This window comes from Mus musculus, chromosome 11 (genome assembly GCF_000001635.26).
Source record: "Mus musculus strain C57BL/6J chromosome 11, GRCm38.p6 C57BL/6J".
NCBI lineage: Eukaryota > Metazoa > Chordata > Mammalia > Rodentia > Muridae > Mus > Mus musculus.
The window spans coordinates 61,952,735-61,974,502 of record NC_000077.6 but is presented as its reverse complement, the minus strand read 5'-3'; the positions used below and the strand labels follow the sequence as shown (position 1 = coordinate 61,974,502).

Genomic DNA, 21,768 nt, shown 5'->3' with positions numbered 1-21,768 from the left:
ACCAGGGGGTGAATAACCTGCCCCACGCAGAGGCAATGAGAACTGATGAACATGGACAGAGACCACAAAGCTAAGGAAACAGTGAGAAATCAAAAGTCTCAGAAGACAGGGAACAGGCACTGCCAGACCTGCAAATGGACCACCGCTCCAAGGCAGCACAGGCCAAGTCCTAAGGAGGCCACCTTAGCAGCTCGGCGACGACGAGATGTGAAGACATCCAAAAACTGGGCTGCTGGCCAGAACAAGCAGCATTCCATCACTAAAAACACAGCCAAGCTCGACCAGGAGACAGAGAAGCTGCATCACGCCAGGGTGACCGTGGAGGTGGGCAAAGTGATCCAGCGGGGCTGGCAGAGCAAAGGCCTGACACAGAAGGACCTGGCCATGAAAATCAATGAAAAGCCTCAAGTCACCGCAGACTATGAAAGGGGACAGGCCACTCTGAATAACCAGGTTATGGGCAAAATTGAGAGAGCCATCGGCCTTAAGCTCTGGGGGAAGGGCACGGGGAAGCCTATGGAGAGGGGCATCGAAAGCAAAATGAACACAGAGCCTGGAAGCCAGTGGTTCAAACTGAGCTATTCTGGCTGGTCCCCCAGGCCCACCAGCACTGCCGTGGATCGCCTCATGTGGTCAAATGGAACACGGTGGTCAGGCTTGTGTGCCCCCTCAACACAAAACTGCTGTCAAACAAAGCAAAACCTTGCAAATGAAAAGGAGGAGGAGGAGGAGGAGGAGGAGGAGGAGGAGGAGGAGGAGGAGGAGGAGGAGGAGGAGGAAGAGAAGGGAAAGGAAGGGAAGGGAGGGGAGGGAAGGGGAGGGGAGGGGAGGGGAGGGGAGGGGAGGGGAGGGGAGGGAAGGGGAGGGGAGGGGAGGGGAGGGGAGGGGAGGGGAGGGGAGGGGAGGGGAGGGGAGGGGAGGGAAGGGAAGGGAAGGGAACACTACAAACCAAGGTTGCCAGCCATGAGACAAGTAAGTTCCACCCAGCACCTTCCAGCTCCTTCAGAGATGGTTATGAAACTCCCTTTTTATTAGAATACTGTATTAAACTAATATATGTCCTAATGTCAAATATTTTGCCATTTCTGGAGTGAAACCTATGTTGTCCAGGTTTCTTGCCCTTTGATATTCAGCATCCTGGTGCACACACTGTCTGGAAACTTCCCCGAGGCTTACTTTTATGGGCTTCTGCTCTTCCTACCCGGGTTACTGCTACATCATAAATCAGTCATGATGCTTTTGTGTTTCCTTATGCTGTGACACAGTTTAACAGCAGAAGGGTTGTCGTCACCAGGCTCAAGAACGTAAGCATAAGCATCAGGATGGTGTGTCGGGTCTCTGTTACAGTCTCACTTTGGACAACTTACTGTCCCCTTTGCATCTAACTCAATTCCCCTCAGGACCTCAGAACCCTGAGAGACCCTGAACTCACCATCCAGCCACTCTGGATCCTGCAGGTGAAATCCTTACCCCATCCCTCCAAGCGTCTCCCCGGCTCTCAGGATGTGCTCTCTGGCATTTCGTGCTCCCAGCTCCTACCTTTCTAGCCTTGTGCTCATCCTGCCCTAGCTTCTCATTCTCTTTGTAACTGCTCGCTCATCTGTCCCCTGACCCAGACATTCAGCTTAAGAATATTTGTGTCTTATCCTTTGTGTTGATCTCAGCTCCAGTCATGCAGTGGACATTTACAATGTATTTATTAACAGAGTATTATTATAGGGTTTAAACATCCCTAGTTCCAAACTCTAAAATCCAAACTCTCTTTTTTTGAGTGCTGGCATAAATCACTCACGGAAAAGCCCAAGCCTAATCTTCTGAGGCACATCACAGTCAAAACGCAGACGCACTGAGACTACAGAAAACCATCTTTGGGTTGACGATATGGCTCAGCGGTTAAGAGCATTGACTGCTCTACTGAAGGTCCTGAGTTCAAATCCCAACAACCACATGAAGACTCACAACCATCTCTGTGGCTACAGTGTACTCGTATACATAAAATAAAATGAATAAATCTTTTTAAAAAAAGAAAACCATCTTCAGGTGGTGAATATGAGGTTCTCATGAAACATACATGAATTTCAAGACTTAGTTCCTGCCAACAAAAAAGCCCCTATTTGGGGGTGGGGGCGGTCTGGGGGACTTTTGGGATAGCATTTGAAATGTAAATGAAGAAAATACCTAATTAAAAAAATAAATTATAAAAAAGAAAGCCCCTAAATATATAAATTTTTACACATTAAAAGCATGTGTGGTAAGGGTTTCTAAACTGTATATAACCTTAGCCTTAGCAACAAAAGAGGAGGAAAGAGCCTAGTGTGTTTTCAGGGGCAGGTAGCATGGTGCAGGCCATCTGGAGAATGAAGTGGCAGACCTGACTACATTAACACAGTTGTCCCTCAGCATCCACAGAGGACCCCACCTCGCCATCCTCACTACACACATGCTGAGATTCACAGGTGCTAAAGTCCTCATGTAAAACGGTGTCAGATTACTGGCCAGCCCTGGTACGACGCAAGGCTGTGAAGCCGTGTTGTGTTTCAGGAATGAAGCCAAGGAGAAACAGCTATACATTCTTAGTACAGATAGGATGTCTTAAGGGTTTGGATTTTTGGATTTCTGGGTTTGTTTTTTCGTTGTTTTGGTTTTGGTTTTTCATCCACAATTGGTTGAACCTTTGACTAAAGGACCCATGGATGCAGAAGAGTAAACTGCAGGTCTATGTCATAACAAGGCAATACTGCTCTTCTGTCTAAATCCCAGAGCAATTCCCCCTCAAGTCGCTAGGAGGATGATGTAGCTTCACTTGTCATCCTTTGTGGGGCCTGGGAATGGCAACAAATTGAATGTCTGCCCACAGGAGAGCACCAAGCACAGAGACCTGGCAACCCCAAAACCACAGGAGAGGTGGGGGAGGGACAGCAGGCATGGTGGAGAAAGAACACCAGAAGACCTGGGGTAAAGTCTTTAACATTACACCTCTTATACAATTACAGATGTGTTCTTTAAAATTAAAGGTGTGGTAGAGCATGCCTGTAATCCTGGACCTTGAAATGCTGAGGCAGGAGGATTACAAAGTCAAGGCAAGTCTGGGTTACATAATTGAGCTGCAGACCAGCTTGAGCTATGAGCTACATAGTGAGATCGTGTGTATGTGTCTGTATGTATGTGTGTGTGCATGAATGTGTACATGTGTGTGTTAAAATAAAAAACATGCACATAGAGTGGTTCCTTTTTAAGTATAAATGCAGCAAAAATGTACACATGAAATACATTAGGGTTGGCTGGATGTGGGAGTAAGGACAGGGCAGATGGATAAAATGACATGAATAAGCATATGAACCAATGAATGAAGAAACCAGCAAAACAAGAGAGGGAAAACCGCTAAGACTAATAACATGATTCATTCCGTTTCCCATGGTGAGCACGAGTCATTCTGTGTGCCAAGTCTACAGTCTGAAATCCCAGGGGGACTGTCTGTAACTAAACACCCAGAACAGTGAGACAGGAAGTCAAATTGATATTAATCCCATCGAAGGTCAGATGGCAAAGGTTTCCTCCTATTCTGTAGGCTGACTCTTCACTCCGTTAATTCTTCTGCTATGCAGAATTTAGGAGGCAGAGGGCAGGGAAGAAGATCTCTCTATATTGACAGGATCTCCCTATGCAGCCCTGGCTGCCCTGGAACTTGCTATGTAGATCAGACTGGCCTTACACTCTCAAAGATATGCCTGCCTCTGATTCCCAGTGTTTAAATTATGTGCCAGAAACCCAGATAAACCTTTTAATTTCATGCAATTCCATTTCTCAATCCTTGGGCTGTTAAGAGTCTTATTCAGAAAGTCACTGAAGGCCTGGGTGGTGTTACACACCTTTAATCCCAGCATTTTGGAGGCAGAGGCAAGTGGATTTCTATGAGTTCAAGATCAGCCTGGTCTACACAGCAAGTTCCAGACCAGCCAGGACTCCATAGTGAGACCCTGTCTAGAAATTTTTTTAAAAAAGAGAGAGAGAGTTTCAATTCTTTTGATACATTCTGAGATGACTTTTATACAAACTGAGAGAAAAGGACATAGGTTTGGACTTCTAGGTATGGATATACAGTTTCCCAGCGCTAGTGGGAAAAGGCTGTCTTTCTAGAACATATATAATATATATGTATCCAACATATTAAATATAGAAAACTTAAAAACTTAAACCCAGAAGGATGAATAACCCATCTGGAAATGGGTAAATTAACTAAGCAGACATGTCCGAAGTCAAGAGAGTAAGAACACAAAGCAGTAAGTACAGTGCAAATGTTCATCATTTTCCAAAACGTTTCTCATTTGTATCTTAGCCACTAGTAGTGTAAGAGACCGTGTACGTACGATGAGAGCACGTGTGCGCACAGTGCCCATGTCAGAGGACAGCTCTGTGGACTTTGCTTTCCTCTTTCTTTGTAGGTTCTGGGAATCAAACTTAGTCGTCAGGCTTGGGCAGCAAGCGCCTCTACCTGCTGAGCCACCTAGTCTGGCCATGTTTATCAACTTTAGCCCTGAGAGAAATGCAAATAAGTATGCTGAGATCGCCTCTTGACTGCCTCTCATCCCAGTCGGGATGGTCCTCATCAGAGAAACAAAAGATAGCAAAGTTCAGCAAAGATGTGAGGTGAAGGGGGCCTACACAGCACTGTGGGAATGTTAAGTTAGAGCAAATGCTTTGGAAACTCGAGTGTCGCGTCAGGAACGATGACGTGACTCTTCTGGACCACTCCTGACGGAATCAAAATGAACATCCAGTATGAACATCTGCACACCCAAGCTCACAGGAACGCTCGTCACAACAGCCAAATCACAGACACAGCCTAAGTGCCCATCCGTCAAATGTGGAATATACGCACAATGGAGTACTATTCAGTTACTTAAAGGGGGGGTGTGAAATCATGCTGTTTAGAAGAAATACATGAAACTAGAGATCACCAGCCAGGCAGCACTTTAATCCCAGCACTCAGGAGGCAGAGGCAGGTGGGTCTCTGAGTTCGAGGCCAGCCTGGTCTACAGAACAAGTTTCCAGACAGCCAGGGCTACACAGAGAAACCCTGTCTCAAAAACAGACCAAAAAAATGACACTTTTTTCTTTGCATGTTTATTCTCAAATTGGGATGGCAGGTGGGGGACACCCAAGTAGAAGGGAGACTGTTGGAGAGGTAGAAAGGGACAAGGGTGAAGAAGGGATAACAGAGGATAAGAGAATATGATTTAAAAATCATGTATTATATATATATAATATATAATATATGTGTGTGCATATATATATATATATATATGTATATATATGATGATGATGATGAATCAGCAGGTGGGAACATTTGCCAACAAGCCTGAAACCTGAGTTTAGTCTCCGGATCCCACATGGTCTGATAAGAACCAACTCCTACAAGCTGTCCTCTTATCTCTACACATATGCCAAGGCATACATGTGCACAAGCAAACACACACACACACACATGCACATAAATAAATGTAATTTTAAAATTCTTTTTGGAAATGACTTTAGCCAGTTGTAGTGTTACATACCTGTAGCCCGGCACTCAGCAGGCATAAAAGGATCACTGTGACTTCAAGACCAGAGGTGGGTATGGTGGTGCACGCACCTTTAGTAACAGCACTTTAATCCCAGAGGCAGGAGTGTCTTAGTTAGGGTTTTTCTGCTGTGAACAGACACCATGACCAAGACAACATTTAACTGGGGCTGGCTTATAGGTTCAGAGGTTCAGTCCATCATCGTCCAGGTTGGAGCGTGGCAGCATCTAGGCAGGCATGGTGCAGGAGGAGCTGCAAGTTCTACATCTCGTTCCAAAGGCAAACAGGAGAAAACTGGCTTCCAGGCAGCTAAGATGAGGGTCTTAAAGCCACAGTGACACATCTACTCCAACAAAGCCACACCTCCTAATAGTGCTACTCCCTGGGCCAAGCATATTCAAACCACCATAAGGGGCAAGCTGGATCTCTGGGAGTTCAAAGGCAGCCTGATTGCCATAGAAAGTTCCAGGCCAGCTAAGACAACATATCAAGACCCTGCCTCAAAAAAGAAATAGAGGACAGCTGGAGAGATGGCTCAGGGGTTAAGAGTACTGGCTGCTCTTCCAGAGGACCAGGGTTCAATTCCCAGTATCCACATGGCAGCTCACAACTGTCTGTAACTCCAGTTCCAGAGGATCTGACACCCCACAACCACAGATCTACACACAGGCAAAACACCAAAGCACACGAAGTAAAAATAAAAATTTTAAAGAAAGAAATGGAGGGAGGGAAGGAGGAGAAAACCACCACTCTGTACAATTAATATTCACTGATTTTTAAAAATTATGATTTGACAATCTAAGCCCATACTTAAGTTATATGACCTCAAAAGGCCTCTCAAAGGCAAGCATTTAATTATACCACCTACTGCAGACAGAACCCAGACAACCTTCACCGGCAATGCCAGCTTACAGTTTTAAATCACCATCCTCAGCACAAAGTAAAAATCAGGTGTGTGGTAAACAGGGGACAGAAAGGGGAGAGCCTGCTTCCGGCTTCCTTTTAGCTGTTCTACCAATTAACATCAGTAAGCATCAACTATAGGCCAAAAGAGACACGGGGCGTGTAACCAGGTATGTGACCTAGGCCAGCAGGTTGTGATAGGGTCCTAAGAGGACCAAGAGATGGGAAGATTAAGAGACAATTTAAGTTTGGGACCTGGAGGTCTTGAACCTGCTATGTCTTATGCCAACCAAGCTTATTAAGGTATAGCATCTTCCAGGGCAGAGTTGGGACAAGGTCGGAAGAAATTATCATATAATGGGACCAACTCAGTGAAAGCTAATCAAACAATGCTGCACAAGAGGACCCCAGGGTATCTCAAGAACATTATAGACTGAGAACAAAGTGGCCGCGGGACTGAAAACCACAGCCCCATATGGTGGAAAGAGTTGGATTTTCCAGATCTGAAGCCACTGCTCCCCCAAGGCCCTGCCTGGCTCCAGCTCTGTCAAGCATGTGCCTGGTTTTGGATGTTCTTTCTCTGTATACGGAGCCTCAGGGGAAAGCTCCCAAGGCCCTGGTCCCAGGCTATTGCTGGCTCTGCCAAACATGCTACTGGTTTTAGACGTTCCTTCTCTATACAGCAAGGCCACAGGGAAAGCCTCGACTGATCAGTCCACCCCGCCAACAGTTGTGACCTGCCGCTCAGTTCTCAGGGATTCCCAATATGCTGAGCAATCAAACTCAGACAGAGATACAACCACAGAAAGGAAGAGAGGAGATGCCACGTGACCAGAGAAGAAGGGCGGAGAGATGTCATATGACCAGAGACAGAGCCAAAATATGAGTGATTAGAGACCATGAAGGGGGTTGGGGGGCAATCCAACAATGGAAAAGATGTGACAGAAGCGGCAGACTTCTGTGCTGGTCTGAAGACACAGTAGCCAAGAAAGGGTGAGATCGTTTTCTTAAAATGCCGGCTCCTCCATGCTCTACACAACATCTGCCACACTCTGGAATTCTTTTCAAGTCAAGAAATTGTTTTTTAATCATATTTTGTGTCTTGTTTTGCTTTTCCTTGGTGCTGGGGATTAAACACAGGACCTCACACATGAGAGGCAATGGTTTTATCCCCCAACATGTTGGGAGTTATAACCCCCAACACAGGCACTAATATTTGCAAGTACTAACATTTACACCTAAATAGTTACAAATGTTTCTCTCTTCTAGGGGTGAAAAACACTTGGTCATCTACCAGAAGTCACTTCCAAGCATCCTGTATTCATGTTTCTTTGAAGAAAATAGGAGAGAACTTTTGCAGAGAAGTTAATATAGTAGGGCCTGAGCCTGCTGCTCTTTAAAGGGTCCTTAAAAGACAAACTTGCCATCATCAAAGAAAAGGAATGACAGCAAATGATGCTGGGGGCGTAAGAATATAGGAGCCCTTCCTTCTTCACTGCTAGCAGGAATGCTACCTGCTGCGGCCACTACAGAAATCAGTTTGGAGGCTTCTCCGCAAAAACACTAGAAACTAAAAACAAAAACAAAACAAAAAAACAGGACTGGAGAAAAGGCTCAGCAGTTAAGAAAACTGGTTGCTCTCCCAAAGGGCCAGGGTTCAATCTGAAGCATCTACATGGTGTTTCACCAGCATTTGTAATTCCACTTCCAGGCAATCCAAAGCTCTTCTGGTCTCTGTGCACACCAAGCATGCACATGGTGCACAGACATACACGCAGACAAAACACTCATACACATAAAATAAAAACTGTTTTAAACACTACACATAGAACTACCACACACCCCAGCTATGCCTCCTGGGCATATACCCTAAAGACTCTATCCTACCACAGACACTTGCCTATCCTTACTGCTCTATTCACAACAGCTAGGAAATGAAATCTCGAGAACATATTAAGTGAGGAGAGTCAGGTGCAGAAAGACAGACACTGTGTGTGTCCTCTTTCACATATGGATTCTAGCTTCTCACTTTTCTATGTTTATTGGGAATGAGTGGAGTGTGGGTGAATGCCAGGAAATACTAAGGGGGCCTGGGAGAAGGGGAAGAAGAGATGGCCAGGGCAAAGGAACAAATAGGGCAAGAAAGTCAGTCAAGGGAGATAGGGAAACTTCGGGGTTTAAACCAGGAGAGGGTGAAGGGAGGCTTGATAAACTTACATATAAAAAACACCACAAGGAAATTTGTTACACTGTGGCAAATTAAAAAGTAAATGAAAGGCAAACTTGACTCATGAATGGCACTTGGGGCAGTAGAGTTCTCACCATCTGTCTGGTAAGAGCATAAGAGTTTTTGTTTCCAGGGATTTTGAGTCAGGTTTCTACAGATCTGGAGCTCCCTGTGTAGACCAGGCTGGCCTTAAACTCAGAGATGCACCTGCCTCTGCCTCCCAGTGATTAAAGGTGAGTTCTGCCATGCCAATGGCAAGCTTTGGTGGCCACAGGTACTATACTGGATACATAGCTTTCTTCTGGGCTGGAATGGGTTATCTGATGGACAGGAATTAACATGACCAATCCCTAAAACCTGCCTCCCATCAGGCTGAGTGTGACGTGACCTTCCCAGGTAGACATCAGTTCACAGCTCCCTGCTGGAGAGTTGAGCACACCTTACATGACCAATGGGGTGAAGACTCCTGGAAACGGGGCTTGGCTCCTCCAGATATAGCTCTGTGCACCTCCCCCCTTTTAATGTTTCTTGGTGACCTCTTACTGAACTAAAGTACAGCCATGCTAAGTCCTATGAGCCATGGTGAATGAATCGCCAAATCTGCAGGTGGCCTTGGGTCCCAAGAGAAATAAACTCAAGATAAAAGATTTGGACCAAGATGATGGCCTAAGCGTAGCCTTCTGCCTTTCAAGAGGCTTCACGTTACCTGGAATAACAGAAGTATTATTTTTAAATCAATCAATAATAAACCTAGAAAACAGGAAACCATGCCAGTGGCCAACTTACATGCCGAAGGCATTCCGGCAATGTCAAGAGTCCTCAGAACCAGACAATCTGGGCAAACCACTAAACCACACTATGAGCTTGGGATGAGGCCGGCAGGCAGTGAAAAACAATAGCACCATCCAGGTTCCAAATATGTAGAGAGACAAGGATAGAATCCAGCCACCCAGTCACTAGGAAACAGCAGCTGGGATGGCTAGGAGCATTCGAGCCTTCCCCCCTAGCTTGAGTCACCCACAGTCCACCAAACACTCCATGCACAAGCCCACTCAACCGCATATGAAAATTAGGCAGTCTTGAGAGGAGGCCCCAGCGAACAAAACAGGCAAGGAAAAAAGAATCATCAAACTCAAAGGCAAGATGCTCTTGCATGAACACAGACATCTTGGGTCTATGCTTGAATTCCTGCAAGCTTTTGCTTGAACATAGACATCTTGAGTCTGGAATAGAATCTGACAGTGATGATAGGTATCAAGGCATGAAGAACAAGATTCTACAAGATTGCAGATGGCAGCAGCCAAAGTCCATGAAGGAAAAGGAGTCAGTGTGAAAGGAAGGCAAGGAGGGCAATGTCCAGACTGGGTCTTCCACAGTTTACAGGAGTTACCAGAGTCACTATCTGGAAATCTAAGAGTATTTCCTTTGTCATCATAGAACCAGATGGCCACAAGAGTCCTGCTTTAGATACCTATATAATGTTAGGGGAAGCCAAGATAATTTATATCAGCAAGCACAGTTGAGAAAGCAAGCAGCTGCTGAGAAATCCAAATGAAGGGAAAGCTGTTTCAAACATACAAGAAAATGAGCAGAAGGAAGAGGAAGAGGCTGATGAATACTCTGTGTGTGTGTGTGTGTGAGAGAGAGAGAGAGAGAGAGAGAGAGAGAGAGAGAGAGAGAGAGAGAGAAAGAAAGAACATTGAGTCACAAGCAAATGCATGGAGAGAGAGCAAAGGAGCCCTGAGAAGCAACAGTACTGATGTATAAACGCTGTTGTTAACAATATAACCATCTGAAACAAAGACCCTTTGATAGTGTTTCAGAGGGTCTCAGCATGGTTTGAAATCTGAACTGTTTGCAACATTAATAAACTTATGGCTTCTCATCAGATGGAGAAAAACATCTCAAAGATGAGGCTACAAACACTGAAGAATCACCACAGTTTACGTTGGAGGTTGCCGGGGGTTATTTACCATATTTCCCACAGGCCAGACACTACCACTGAGCCACAGTCCCAGCACATGCTGGGTTTCTGCAGCTCCGTTTTTGTTTTGTCTGGTTATGTATCTGCATGTGTTTGGGGATTTTTGTTGGTTTGGGGTCTTTGTTGCTGTTGTTTTAAATTTTGGAAACAGAAAATCTTTGTGGCTCATACAGGCCTTGAATTCCCAGGTTCAAACAATCCCCCTATCTCAGCCCCACCATCATCTGACCATTCAGTGTACTGTGTCAAGGGTCCAAAGGCAGAGGACTCCCCACTCTCTCGGAGCTTCAGCTCAGCTCAGTGTATACGGCTGACATGGTCTACTTGAACTTCTGTCTTGTAGCACAGGGGCTGGAGAGATGACTGCACAGACTGACTGCTCTTCCAGGGACTAAGGTTCACTTCCAGCTCCCCCATGGTGACAAACAACTATCTGTAACTGTGGTTTCAGAGGAGCCAGCACCTGCTCTGGCCTCCATGGGTACCAAGTGCGCACATGGCATGCAGACATACATGCAGGCAAAACACCCATACACAGAAAATAAATACAAACAGTAATTTTTAAAAAGTGAAGGCTGGCAATAATATAACCTAATGGGTAAAAGTACCTACCATTAAGCCTGACCACCTGAGTTTGATCCTAAGGACATAAAGGGTAGGAGACAGCCCACAAGTTCTCCTCTGGCCTTCCCACACACAGACACACAAATAAATAAAATGTTACAGGGGTTTTGTTTGTTTGTTTGTTGTTGCTGTTGTTGGTTTTAAGAATGGAAATCAAGAATCTGGTTGGCTCAGCCAGCTCTGTCTGGCACATCACTATCAATGAAAATGCCATACTGTGCAAATTTATTATTTAGTAAATCCTGACACCAGGGAAAGACACACGCATGCTCATCTGTGTTTCCAAGTGCACGTTCATGCCACAAGCGCTGTTGAACACCGACAGCTTTATGCAGGAAGTGAAACTGTCGTGAGAGGCCTTGCTTTGTGTGATGGGAGATAAAGACAGTGGGAGCGAGCACTGGGTCTGTTCACACCAAATGAATTCTACTCTTAGGATTCACTCATGATCAACAGAAATACATGTATTCATCCAACAAAAGGCAACTGCTAGAACATTACAGCAGCCCTGTCTGCAGTGTTCTAAAACTACAAACCACCCACACCAGCCATAGTAGAATGGCTATTTACTGTACGGATGTACACACATGTGTAGTAGGCCTGTTTCCTCTATGCACAATGTGCTCCCCTCCCTGCCATATTAGAACAGAGAATAACACAGCCTGGTAGCCATGACAACACCTGAGCAAAACAGCACTGGGATAGCCAGGTCTAGGTGACAGTGATGGAGATCTTGACATTCTGTTTAGATGGAGGAAGGGAAGGTCAGGGGTCTTCACAGCGGAACTCCATCTATTAACTCTTTCCTGCCCTCCTCCAGATGCGGTGATTTTGAAGTGGAAGGTAAGTTGAAAGTGGGGATCCGTTGAACACCATCCATGCAGCTACCATCCACCATGGAGTGGAACTTAGTGTGGTCCAGCTGCTTTGGGGTTACCTACACTCCTGTAAGTAACCCCTCGATATAAGTTAGCCCAATAAACCTATTGGTTCCTGGAAGCACTGGTGGAATCGTGTTTTGGTCCATCATCGGTGCCCTATCTAGGGTGAACAGATATCCTCTAGGGAAATCTATGCACCACAACAGGAACAAACCTACCTCATCTTCCTCAGAGAGCATGGAGGAATCTCACAAATGTCGTGCTGGTGAGAAGCAGCCAGGCACAGAAGGGCACAGACTGTGCGCTTCCATTAGTACAAAGCAGAAAAAGCAGGCAAAACTCAATTTCTGTATTAGTAATCAAAACAGTGGCTACCCTTCATGATGAGCTGTTCTAAGGGAGCCATGAGAGGAGAAGAGCCCCTGTGGTAAACGCTGCCAAAGGCTGACACCAGAATATACAGGATGCTGGGTAGGGCATAGCCCCTTCCCCCAGTCATTGCCAGAGGATCTCAAAACAAGACTTCATCTTGTTTGTATGAAGACATCCTGCCTTTCTGCATCCCTATAGGTAAGACTTTAACCTTATCAACTGGAACCCTGTTGGATGTCCCTCAGGAACCACATGGTGACAGGGCAGTCACTTCAAACCCACCAAAATCCTAGGGGTGACTTGTAAAAACACTGACCGGGGCTCTTTCCACCCTGAAGACATATCCACACCTGGGCGTGTCTTACGTTCCTCTATTTCTTAAGCCAAGGACTATGTTAAAATACCTTTAATAAATATCCAAACCTGGCCCTGATATATATTTTTCAGTATCAGAATCATGAATGTTGATTTGGACCTGTGTCAAGGTCGTTAAAGCTCTACACATCCTTGGGCTGCTGGGGTACCTCAGGTAGTTTTTCTCCTTTACCTCAAAATGCTGGTGGAATGAGGAAGATTCTAGAGCATAAGAAAAAACTTTTCTGGGTTCTGGTTATTAAAATTCATTGAACTACACATTTATAGTTTGCATACCTTTATGCTTGCATTGCAATGAGCACTTGACACAAAATATATGGGTGCTTAACCATATATAGAGTAGAAGAATATATTTAACTTTCAAGTCTTGAGTCAAATAAAAATGGAATAAAAAATTCAATCCAACCAGGTGAAGTGATACATGTATTTTAATCCCAACACGCGCTCCCACACACGTACACGCACACCAGTGGTTCTCAACCTTCCGAATGCTGTGACCCTTTAATGCAGTTCCTCCTGCTACTGCAACTCCGAATTATAAAATTATTTCGTTGCTACTTCATAACTGTAATTTTGCTACTGTTATAAATTATACTATAAATACACATACTCACAAGAAATAAATAAAATGTAAAACAAAAGCTGCCTATTTAAAGACAAAAATGTGCATCTGTCAAGATGGCTGTATCAGGAGAGAGGAAGGCTAATGGGAATGTAAAAGGAACAAACTTTATGGATAATAAATAGCATGGCAAAGTCCCAAAAGCTTAAAAAACAAGTTAGTTTATAAGCTAGTAATTCCATCTTCTATGTATATTCATTTCTCAAAGGAATCAAGAACAGATTATCGAAGAGATATGTGTGCACAATGGTCATCTACAGTAACTAAAGTGTGAGAGCAACATGTGTCCACTGACAAAAGAGGAGAACAGGTAAGCATGGAGTGGCCCACCCAGAGGGTGGAACATTACTCAGACTTCAAAAGGAAGGGAACTAGAAGGAAGACACACAATACAGCATGGAATCTTTAGGAAACCACGCTAAGTAAGTAATAAATAAATAAACCTAAATAAAACAATCCTGTGCCTAAAATCCAGATATCATATAAAATACCACAGGAAGTACCTAAAACCCAGTCCCAGAGACAGAGAGAGGAACAGCTGTAGGGGCAAGGGAAGGACAACATGCATCTAGTTTCAGTTCTCGAGATGGGTAGCTCTAGAGATTGGTTAGGCAACAATGTTAGTAAACACTAGCAAAGTAGCTGGCTTTCACAGATACTACCCAATATAGACTGGGTGTGGTGGACTACACTTTTAATCCCAGCACTCAGGAGGCAGAGGCAGGCCAATCTCAAAAAGCACCCTGGTCTACAAAGTGAGATCCAGGACAGCCAGGGCTACACAGAGAAACCCTGTCTTGAAAAACCAAAAGAAAAAAAAGTGTACAATATATTAAAGGTCACAAAACTCCCGGTTCATTACACTACAAAATAATATCTTTTTACCTTTACTTTCCTTTCAGTGATATGACAAGCGATCCTCAAATCTCTCAGCTACAAAAATGCTAACACACACACACACCTCCGAAATTAGTTTAAAAAAGAAACATGGAGAAAGCCAAATCCAAAAATGGAGACAAAATAAAAGTACTCTCAGATATTATCAGCAGTTTATCTTGACTAAATGAGATTTTTAAAAGTGTACTTGAAGGAAAAGGAAAATGCTCCCCAGAAGACAGTGTGTGACAGAAAACAGGAGGAGAGTGACAGACAGGTAAGTAGGTCAGCTTGCTAACTGTGATGACCACCATCTTACAAGACCACAGCATCAGCAGCAGTGCCTAACCCAGGGGTTAAAGTAAAAATGCAGCTCAGGCTACAGAGCAAAATGAACATCTTGGACCTGCTTAGGGCAAGGGCCAAACAATTAAATAAAGAATTCACCCTTTCATTTCAAAAGGACCAGAACGTGGGCACAATAAAGTCAAATAAGTAGAAAGAATCAAAGTGTAATAACAGAAGTTAGGAACATAGGAAGATACTGATCAATAGCATTAATCAATTAGTCCAAAAACTGATTCTTTGGAAGGATCCAGGAAAGAAGCAATCGTAAGTAAGCCTGACCAATAAAAAAAAAAAAAAAGAAAGAAAAGGTGGGTGCAGTCAAAATACATTATATACATGTAAGAAAGTACATGAAGCCATTATTTTGTACACTTAACACATACTAACAAGAGAACGGAAAAGAGAAGCCACGAAGCATTAGTATGAATAAGAATAATAATTCGTCATAAATGCCTGTGTTTATCTTCTGAAAGAGAGTACATACCATATGCTAACATAGTCTGGTTATCAGTAATGCTAATGATTTCCTGAGACAAAAATGGACGTTAAGCCGGGCGGTGGTGACGCATGCCTTTAATCCCAGCACTTGGGAGGCAGAGGCAGGCGGATTTCTGTGTTCGAGGGCAGCCTGGTCTACAAAGTGAGTTCCAGGACAGCCAGGGCTATACAGAGAAACCCTGTCTCAAAAAAAAAAAAAATATGACTGGAGCAACAGGCGAGCTGCGAACAACCAGTGGTCATGGCACAGGCGAGGTTGCTGGGTGCTGCTAGCCGCTTTCTAAACCATGCCAGCAGCAGCCTGGGCAGCCTGTAGGCAGCAGCAGCCTGGGCAGCCTGTAGGCAGCAGCAGCCTGGGCAGCCTGTAGGCAGCAGCAGCCTGGGCAGCCTGTAGGCAGCAGCAGCCTGGGCAGCCTGTAGGCAACTTCTGCCACACTTCAAGGAACAGATCATTCTTCCAAAGCACAGAAAACGATAGGAAGTTCCCAGCAGGATCACTCTGAACAGCACGAGCCTAATGACAGGGAGGAGGGAAACGTCATAGCAAAGCCACTTACCAACACTAAAGAAAAGGTTCCTGTTTGGATCAATCAAACAAGCCAAACACACATTTTAGGTGAGATTTTGTTCTGGGGGTCAGGACTGGGTTTTCCCTGTTTGTCTTCTGTTGTTGTTGTCTTGTTGATACTGTTTGTTTGAGACAGAGTCTTGCCATGTAGCACAGGCTGGCCCCAAACTCATCCTCTTCCCTCAGTCTGGAATGCTAGAATTACAGTCATGAGCCACTATACATAGCTCCAAAATAATTCATTTTCAAGCATTACAGGATTTTAGTGAGAAAATCCAGCAAAATAATGTGCTGGGGATTTTCAAGAAGGAAACCTACATGGTCCTATCAATGCATGTTGTACAAAAGCAGTGGGGGTGGGTGGGTGGGAACCCAGCCTTCCCTGACTTTTAACGTCTAAGAAATCAGGTATGAATAAAAATACATTTAACACAACAAAGTCCAGTTACAGAAAAGACAGGGGAACATTTCCCTAAAACCAAACACGACAAAAATGTCCCACGGTGCTTCTTAACAAACAATAAAATTATCTACCCAGCACATCCACAAATCAGCTTAAAAACTAAAACTGATGCGGGCTTCAGAAGGGGCCGCGGAGTTAGCTCTAAAACTGCTTTCTTTGGCCAAGTGTGGTGGCTCACTCCTGAAATTCCCAATGGAAGGAGGAGGGTCCAGCCTGGGCCACATAGCACTTCCAGGCCAGCCAGAACTACCTAGGGAGACACTATCTGGAACACAAACTAAAGGACTGCGAATGTGGTGGCTCGTCAGAGATAGTTAGCAAGACCCTGTCTCAAAATAATCAATAAGCAAACTTGATGGCTTTGAGTTAATCATGCAAAGCTATTTTCCTTAGACTAAGGTATTAGGATTGACAACCCTCGGTCTCCACCCTCCAACTCCGTCTTAAACGTTGAAATAACATCGTGTTTGAAACTGGATAACCAAATCGTATGAAACCAAAAACTGATCAAAAGGGTTCGGTCGTGACTTCACTCAAAAACACTTTATCTCTCGCCTCCAGCCACCGCAGTTACTAATGGATACCCATGTCAACCAGTTCGACATAATTCATCCGATAGAGGGCAAGGAAGAGCACCTTCAATGGGATTTTTTTTTCCCCCAAAGCGTATACTGCTTATTATATAAACTTGCGCGCTGGCGTATTGGAGCTCCCACAAAATCAAACTAAGATATTCAGAGTCAAACTTGTTTTTTTGTTTTTTGGTTGTTGTTGTTTTTTTTAAGCACATAAAACTAATTTTGTTCCAAGGGCATTAAGGAAAAGAGATCGGCACTGTTGCGCTCACGCTAGCCTGCGCACCGCGGGGACACGCACCAGCATCCGCACAGTTCCCCGCGCTCCTAGGCGTCCTGGAAACCCTCAGCCCAAGCTCTAGGCGACCACCTGGGCAGGACAGGGATGCAGCGGCTTTGTGGACAAACACTCAGCGGCACTCCAGTCCCGCCGAAGCGCACGCACCTGTCCCGGGGGCTGGGGCTCCCCAGGGCCACAGCCGGCCGAGCCACCTGGTCCCCGTGCCAGGCTGCTGCGCCAAACCCGCGGCCGGAGGGGAGGGCCGGCCACCTGCGGTCCCCACCTGCAGCGCGGTCCCTGCGCTGCCCGCCGCCTGGGTATCCAGGACCGCAGCGCGTCTTTCCAGAAGGGCACCCCACGTCCCCGAGCCAGGACTCCTGCACCCCGTCTTGTTCGCCAGACTTGAGAAAAGGCAGCTGAGAAACAGAGGACCGAGCATCCCGTACCCCAACTCACCTGCCGTGGTTCTCTCGCACCGGACTCCCGCGCCGCTGCAGCCCGCAGCTACCGCGGCTTTCCTAGCTCACGGATGCTCTGGGGAAGGTCCTGGCGATCCCGCTGGCGCCTTCCCGATGGCCACGTCCAGGGGGCGCCCGCGCGCCAGTGCGGGGCTTTCTGGGAGATGTAGTCCAGACCCTCCGTTCTCATCTAGCGGTTTCTTTCCGGAAGTTTTCCTTGTGTTCTCATCGACTCAACCTCCATTGATGGGTAGTCGTTGATGGAGCATCTCACTGGGGAAGAAAGAGGGTCCCCCTCGGCACTTTAGACTATTGTTTTTTTATGGGGGGGGGGGGGGGGTCAAGATAGGGTTTCTCCATGTAGTTCTGTCTGTCCTGTCCTGGAACTCACTTTATAGACCAGGTTAGCCTGGAATTCAGAGAGATACACCTGCTTCTGCCTTCTGAGTTCTGGGATTAAAGGCCCACCACCACCCGGTCTCTCTCTCTCTCTCTCTCTCTCTCTCTCTCTCTCTCTCTCTCTCTCCCTCCCTCCCTCCGTCCCTCCCTCCATTCCTCCCTCTCTCTCTCCTTGTCCACTCTCCTCTCTCCTTCTCTCCTTTCCTCTCTTCCTCCTCCCTCTTCCCCCTACCCACCGATACAGGGTTTCTCAGTGTAGCCCTGGCTGTCCTGGAACTCTCTCTGCAGACCAAGCTGGCCTCGAACTCACAGGGATCCTCCTGCCTCTGCCTCCCAAGTGCTGGGATTAAAAGCAAGTGTCACCATTGCCTGGCCTTCCTCCCTCACTGTTCCATGTGTGTCCAGGTGTACAAACTATGTACTTGATGACCTTCCACGAGGATCGGAAGACCCGTCTTAGATCAAGGGTATTCAAGTAGCTGAGGTAGAGTCTCCAAACAAGCTCTCAGTCCATTGTTCTTAAAGTGAGGATTTCAGACCAATGCCCTCAACATTGTACGGGAGCTTGCTTAAAGTACAAGAATCTACACCCTACAGAGAATATTAGGTTTTGGTTTGGGTCATCTTTTGTGGTGCTGGGGATGAAAACCAGAGCCCCATATGTGCTAAATAAGGGTCCACCAGGGAGCTACACTCATGCACTATTTAGTTTTACTAGATTCAAAAGAGAAAAACACCCTCTGTAAAGGTGGGATCCAGAAATTTGTACTTTTACATATAAATTCTTGACATAATTTTGAAATAGATTCAAGTTTGAGAACTTGTCTAGGTTTCCCTTGTTCCCCTCAAATAACTCCATGACTCATTTGACATTGATTATCTACACACACACACACACACACACACACACACACACACACACACGCTTCTGTGGATACACTGCAGGGACCGTTTATGTTCCAGCTTAGACCTCTCCCTCACTTTAGCCCTCATTCCCCAACATCTCTAGGACACCTCTGAGGCCCTGGAATTGAACAAGGTCAAGACCGAGTTCAGGGTTGTCCTTTCTCTCAGCCTGGTTCTCCCTCCCCTGGGGGTGAACGCTTTGTCCAGAGACTAAAGAACATGTTCTGTATTTATTAACATAAAAGTCACCTACGACTATTAAATATGCATGAACAGAATGGCAGGACCATGAGTCATGCTTGAGGTAGTGAGAGTGAAACACAGACAATTCTTTCTAGATGAGGTGGGGAGGGGAAGAGACGCCCGGGTAGTAGAGGTGGAAAGGCTGTTGAAGGAGGGTTTGGGTGTTGGGCTGGCCTTTGTTGGTGTTTTGCTTTGCTTTCGTGGTGGAAGAAACTTCAGCATGTTAAATATTTATGGAAAGAATACCACTGAAGGGCAGTCAGGAAAAGTTAACTCTGCATGACTGCTCAGCAGACTGTGCATGTATAAAAGGGAAAGGATGGGAATCCTGGCCAGGATGGAAGCAGCCCCCACCCCACCCCACCCAGCCCCGCCCAGCTCCACCCCACCCCACACTGTAAGATGAGAGAAGTATAAAAGAAGGGAAATGAAGGTTTCCTTTAGTAGAGGGAAGAAAGTCAAAAGGGTTTTCTCTGGAAAAGAAGAGAGGATGAGATTCATGAGAGTGAGCAGGAGGCCGTGTGTGTGTGTGTGTGTGTGTGTGTGTGTGTGTGTGTGTGTGTGTGTGCGTGCACACGTGTGTATCAATCCAGAATGATAACCTGGAGTATTGATTGTTGCCATCAGGCAGCATCAGGCAGTGAGACTGTTGGATTCTCTGACTGGATGACTATGTCCCTGTTCAGATGTTGCAGCACAATCCCCAGTGTTGTTCAATGTTCCCAGGTGGAGCCTTTAGAGAATAATGAGGCAGAGACTTCAGGAAATGGACTAATATCCTCAAAAACAGAGTTCTCTTGTACATCTCCCCGTGTGAGGATGTAGAAAGATGTTCCTATCAATTAATCAGGAAGGGAACTTTCATCAGACATCAAGTTAGCCTTGACCTTCAACATCTGGAGGCCCTGAGACTCCATCTCCATCATCTAAGCCACCCAGTCAATGGACCTTTCTTATGCAGGAGCCAAATAGACAGTGAGATGGGTGGTAAGCGTGGAGTCAAGTTAGGGCCATCACATACCCATCTGTGAGTTAGACAGAACCCAAGCTGTCCTGATAGATAGAGAAACACAATGGCAACCACAGTGATCGCTGCCTTTAATAAGAAGTAAGCAGGCATTAAGGGGATGGCTCACCTGCCATGAATGCATGAGAAACTGAATCTGAAGCCCCAGAGCCCATGTAAAGCCAGACTTGGTGGCACACATCTGTAATCCCAGATTGAAGGAGATTGAAAGTAGAGACAGGAGAACCCCAGAACTCCCAGCTTAGGTCAGGGAGTCTGGTTATACATGGTGAGCAACAAAGAGAGACCCTGTCTCAAACAATGTGGAAGGCAAGGATTAGCCTGAGGTTATCCTCTGACTCACCACATGCCATGCTGTGACACACTTGTGCCAACACTTACACACAAGCATGCAGATCACACACACACACACATAAGTGTGCAGTTATACGTGTGTGTGTGTGTGTGTGTGTGTGTGTGTGTGTGTGTGTGTACATTTGAAGGCCAGAGGACCTCAGGTGTTGTTTCTCGGGTGCCAGCCATCTTTCTTTTGATAGGTCGCTCACTGGTTGGCAGCAAGCCTCAAGCATCAGCCTGCCTCTCCCGTCCCAGCACCGGGATCATGGGGGAGCATCTATGATTCTGGTGCTGGGAAGGGAGAGGCAGGCTAGCCCTTGGGTTGAGTTGGGTTGGCTTGGGTTGGCTTGGGTTGGGTTTGGGTTTTGTCTGTTGTCTCATGGGTTCTGGGGATGGAACTCAGGTCTGGGCCAGCCTGGCAAGAGCTTCTTGAATTGAGCTTGTTCCCCGGCCCTGACTGTATGAAAGAAAACATGGTTTATCAAAATCAGTCCTCGGAGTTTTGTCTTGGGGTTTTTGGTTTTGCTTTGTTTATTTATATTTGTGGTGTGCACGTGTGTCGGGGTGCATGCGGTGCACGTGTGTCGGGGTGCATGCGGTGCACGTGTGTCGGGGTGCATGTGGTGCATGTGCATGTGGGTAAGAAAATATCTTACTGGAGTCAGTTCTCTCCCTCCACCATGTGGCTGTCTGGAATCAGACAGGTTGTCAGGTTTGGTAGCAAGCATATTTAAGCACAGCAAGCTATCTTGCTAGCCCTTGGTTTGGTTTGGGTTGGTTTGGGCTGGGTTGGTTTGGGCTGGGTTGGGTTGGGTTGAGGTTGGGTTGGGTTGGGTTGGGTTGGGTTGGGTTGGGTTTAGGTTGAGTTGGGTTGGGTTGGGTTGGATTGGGTTGGGTTTAGGTTGGGTTGGGTTGGGCTGGGCTGGGTTGGGTTGGGTTTAGGTTGGGTTAGGTTTAGGTTAGGTTTGGGTTGGGTTTAGGTTGGGTTGGGCTGGGTTGGGCTGGGTTGGGCTGGGTTTGGGTTTGGGTTTTGTTTTTTAACAGGTTCTCGCTACGTAGCTCTGATTGGGCTTGAGCTCCCCATGTACATGAGGCTAACTATGAACTCGGAGACCCACCTTTGCCTCTTAAGTACTTTGAGAGAAGGTGTGCGGTGTGCACCGAAAGGCTCACGCTAGGAGAGTCTTTAAAATGCACACACACACACACACACACACACACACACACACACATCCAGAGTCT

General features: G+C 46.1%; 1 protein-coding gene and 1 pseudogene across 2 annotated transcripts in view; one reads left to right on the top strand and one right to left on the bottom strand.

The window, feature by feature from the left end:
• The window catches only part of Specc1 (sperm antigen with calponin homology and coiled-coil domains 1), a 266,251-nt gene extending 248,511 nt beyond the window's left edge, over positions 1-17,740 (bottom strand). For both annotated transcript variants that reach the window (NM_001281818.1, NM_001310526.1), the window contains exon 1: positions 17,614-17,740. The gene's annotated coding sequence lies outside the window, so the exon portion shown is untranslated. The remainder of the gene's footprint in view (positions 1-17,613) is intronic.
• On the top strand, positions 145-710 carry Gm12274 (predicted gene 12274; annotated as a pseudogene).
• Positions 17,741-21,768: the final 4,028 nt, after the last annotated feature.